The following is a 5,000-nucleotide window of genomic DNA, read 5'->3' as shown; positions in this document are numbered from 1 at the left end:
ATTATAATCCCATTGTTCTACCGAATAGACATTTAAAACATTTAAGCTTTGATTTGCAGTTTTTAGATTTAGGTTCTCTTGATGCATAGCGATAAAGACTTTAATTGTTCTGAAGTAAATTTCCATAATAAATAACTGAAAAGGATAAAAAATAAATGTATGCCACATAATTGTAGAAATATTTTTTCCTTTCCTCACTGGGCTATATTCCTTGTTGGAGCCTCTGGGCTTATAGCATCCTGCTTTTACAATTAGGGTTGTAGCTTAGCAAGTAGTAGTAGTAGTAGTAGTAGTAGTAGTAGTAGTAGTAATAATAATAATAATAATAATAATAATAATAATAATAATATATTGCTTTAGAATAAGTAAGAGCTCAATATCAGAATGGAAAAGCAAGACATCTGGCTAAAAAAAAAGGTATTTTCTTGTGAGATATGCTTAATCATTCTAATATGATATTTCAAGGATTGTTTTTATTTCGTTTAAGTTTTTTATCTATTTTACTGGAATTTGCATTTGGAAACTGATGATCATTCTCAGTATATTTATCAACATGTAAATGCTATATATCTTATCGTAATCACATTTGATAATAATAAACTTTATCATATAGGGGTATTTGAAATTTTACAATGCTCTCATAACAGAAAATTAGCGCTAAACGATTATGAAATTATTACCTCGTTTCTTAAAGTTTAATAGGATTCATGTAAAAAAAAAAAAAAAAAAAAAAAAAAAAAAACTTAAATAACAAAATATCGAATGGCGTAAAGAGAATATGATGAATTGATATAACTTTAATGAAAGTTTCTGAAAATAAAATCAGTTTTTTTATATACATTGCTTAATAAATCATTGCCGAAGAAGAATAACAATAGTTATTTTCTTTATCAAAAGCCTAACCTTTTCTAGAAAGTTGGGAGCTCTCTCTCTCTCTCTCTCTCTCTCTCTCTCTCTCTCTCTCTCTCTCTCTCTCTCTCTCTCTCTCTGTTGTCATAGTCTATATGCATAAGAAATATCATTAATAAATATACATAGACTTCAATGTAACATTTACTACCATTATCTGAAAGAAAATAGCCACCTTTTCATTAGAAAATGACATGAGTTGTGCCCTTTCAAACAGTCTTCTCAATATTTCAGAATGGGCTAAGAATAAGCAATCACAGGCCTCGTCATTTAACAACTCTCTCTCTCTCTCTCTCTCTCTCCTCTCTCTCTCTCTCTCCTCTCTCTCTCTCTCTCTTCTCTCTCTCTCTCTCTCTCTCTCTCTTTCTGAATATTTCAGAATTGTCTAAGAAAATCCAATCTCAGTTTCTTCTTTCAACGACTCTCTCTCTCTCTCTCTCTCTCTCTCTCTCTCTCTCTCTCTCTCTCTCTCTCTCTCTCTCTCTCTCCATCATAAGTTTACGAAATTCAATTAGCCTTTTTAGTGAGAAAGACGATTTTTAGATGCAGTCGGATGAGTTTCTTTTGACAGCATCAAACTTTAAATGTCTCTGCAAATTTATTTTGCAAAGCAAAGAGAAAATCATCAACTCGTTAAAACTTGGTTAATGTACAAAAGATATCCTTCATAACTGAGCTCTATTATTGATATCCTTATCCGAAATATAAAATCTATTGTATTTAATTCTGATCTCTTAAAAAGACTCTTTAGCTATAGTCAATTTTTTTAGCTAGGCAGATTTGCACCGACTCGCAGCGGTGCTCTTTTGGCTCGGAAAAGTTTCCTGATCGCTGATTGGTTGGGCAAGATAATTCTAATCAATCAGCGACCAGGAAACTTTTCCGAGCTAAAAGGGCACCTCTGCGAGTCGGTGCAAATGCGCCTCATTAAAAGAAATTGACCATAGGGTAAGTAGCTCTTTTAGGAGAGGTACACTCCAAAATCAAACCATTGTACTCTACAGTAGTCTTGGGTAGTGCCATAGCCTGTGCCATGATCTTCCACTGTCTTGGGTTAGAGTTTTCTTGCTTGAGGGTACACTCGAGCACACGATTCTATCTTACTTCTCTTCCTCTTGTTTTGTTAAAGTTTTTATAGTTTATGTAGGAGATATTTATTATGATGTTGTTACTATTCTTGAAATATTTTATATTTCCTTTTTCCTTTTTTCCTTTCCTCAATGGGCTATTTTCCCTGGTGGAGTCACTGGGCTTATAGCATCCTACTTTTCCAACTAGGGTTGTAGCTTAGTAAATAATAATAATAATAATAATAATAATAATAATAATAATAATAATCAAAAGTTTACAAGATCATGTGACCTCAATTAAAATATACTCGCAGTATCAAAATTTCCATATTTCTTGGCGAAATATCGCAAGTACTAGTAAATACTCGAAACTAGCTCGTAACTATTCGTAACAACACGCAAATACAGCAGGTCGTAAATAACGTGTAATTACTAGTATCAATCATTTCTAAGCATGAAAAATTTCCGTATGTTTCTTCTAGTTAACGGTGACAACTCGTAACAATTCGCAGAATATCGTCATAATTATATCGTAATAGTTCGTAATAACTCGCAATATATCGTAACAACTCCTAAATCGGTCGTAAGAGTGGTCAGATTGTAATGATCCGGGAATTTGTGCGATACGCAATGAGCCATAATATATATATATATATATATATATATATATATATATATATATATATATATATATATATATATATATATATACATATATATATAAATAAATTATATATATATATATAAATTATATATATATATATATATATATATATATATATATAATATACAGTATATATATATATATATATATATATATATAATATACAGTATATATATATATATATATATATATATATATATATATATATATATATATATATATATTTATATATATAGTATATCTATAAGTATATATAGATATATAAATATACACATATATAAAGGGGGCTGTGGCAGCTCCATCTATCTAAATGGAAAGCTCACCAGTAGCGCTTTGAGCCCATAAACACACATTGCGCCATTCATTCCTTTCCTCCAAAACTTCGAAAGATTTGGTAGACTAGATGGAAAACATAGAGGAAACTACTGTATAACCATCAGTAGAAGGAGGATTTATACTCTTTTATATCTTGAATATAATGTTTATAAACACTCCTATACTTATTTAAAAAAAAAAAAATGAGAATAAATTAAAGCAATAGCTCTTCATTATCAAAAACCATAAATAGCAGGTAGTTAATTCCAACAGCCAGGCCTTCTCCTTTACAAGTCTCAATACTACACAGTATTCTAAAATTTTTATTCAAGCTTTGACAAAGTTGTAGACTCATTTTCCTAATCGGATAGTTGAATCGGTAGAACTTCAAAAATTCAAACTTGCAGCAAATGTTTTTATGTTGAACAGGCAGATATAAGACTTCTTATACTTTATATATGAAATATATTTTTTTTAATGTTGGTACTATTCTTAAAATGTTTTATTTTAATTGTTTATTACTTCTCATATCATTTATTTATTTCCTTATTCACTTTCCTCACAGGGCTAATTTTCCTTGGGCTTATAGAATCCTGCTTTTTCAACTAGGGTTGTAGCTTAGCAAGTAATAATAATAATAATAATAATAATAATAATAATAATAATAATAATAATAATAATAATACAAAGTGTTGTTCAGAAACTACAATTAAATAACATTATTTTCATGCACTAACAATAATATAAACATTATGTTAAAAAGACAACTGAATGAAGTATAAATAACCTCTTTTAAAGAAAGATAAAAAAGCCTAGTATATATAACTTTTATCACCACAATAAAAAAAAACAATCTGTCCAGGACGCAAGAAATGGAAAGATTGTATCAGTGAGTTATAGGTAAGGAAAATATTGGTTGTCAGGGGATACAGTAGCCTCTCCAAACTTTAGACAGTAAAAGAAATTGATAATGGACAGAGAAAAGTAAACTTTAGTGACCGAGGTGAATTCAGTGATGTATATATGGAACAAAAGTCGAGAGCACATGCGTATGTTCGTTTATGGCTCTGTAATTGAAGATAATGATGTCCACTTCTGGTGTTTTATAAGAAGGTTAATATATGAGCTAAATCAAACATGATGGCGTAAGGGATATTTATCATGTTCGATCTCTGATCGTTATTTTCAATTGGGTTTATATATATATATATATATATATATATATATATATATATATATATATATATATATATATATATATATATAATATATATATATATATATATATATATATATATATTATATATATATATATATATATATATATATATATATATTATATATATTATATATATGTATGTATATAGGCTATATATATATATATATATATATATATATATATATATATATATATATATATATATATATTTATATATATATATATATATATATATCCTATATATACATATATATATATATATATATATATATATATATATATAAACAAAATAGTAAATAACTATCGGAGAACGAACAAACATATAAATTTTCCTCACGCCACCATTTTATATCTACCTTATATATTAACCTTCATATAAAACGCCAAAAGTGTACATCACTATCCTAAGTACAGAGCCATAAACGAACATACGTATATACTCTCGACTTTTATTCCATATTCATCACTGAATTCACCTCGGTCACTAAAGTTTCCTTTTCTCTGTCCATTATCAATTTCTCTCACTGTCCGCCGTCTAAAGTTTGGACGGGCTAGTGAATCCCGCGAGAACCTTTTATTTTCTTACCTTGTGTTTGGCCCGCCATAACTCACTGATACAATCTTTCCATTTCTTGCGTCCTGAACAGATTATTTTTCATGGTGATGATAAAGTTATATATAAGAGGTTTTTTTTATCTTTCTTAAAAAGAGCTTATTTATACTACTTTCATTCGCCTTTTTAACATAATTTTTATAATTGTTAGTGCATGAAAAGAATGTTATTTATTTGTAGTTTTTAAACAACCTTTATTATTATTATTAT

General features: G+C 28.3%; 1 long non-coding RNA gene across 1 annotated transcript in view; it reads right to left on the bottom strand.

Moving 5' to 3' along the window:
• Positions 1-5,000, bottom strand: part of LOC137616231 (uncharacterized) — a 210,162-nt gene that overhangs the window by 183,004 nt on the left and 22,158 nt on the right. The gene's annotated exons all lie outside the window — the stretch shown is intronic.

Source organism: Palaemon carinicauda, chromosome 22 (assembly GCF_036898095.1).
Source record: "Palaemon carinicauda isolate YSFRI2023 chromosome 22, ASM3689809v2, whole genome shotgun sequence".
Taxonomy (NCBI): Eukaryota; Metazoa; Arthropoda; class Malacostraca; order Decapoda; family Palaemonidae; genus Palaemon; species Palaemon carinicauda.
The sequence above is the reverse complement of the archived record's forward strand: the minus strand, read 5'-3'. Positions and strand labels throughout refer to the sequence as shown.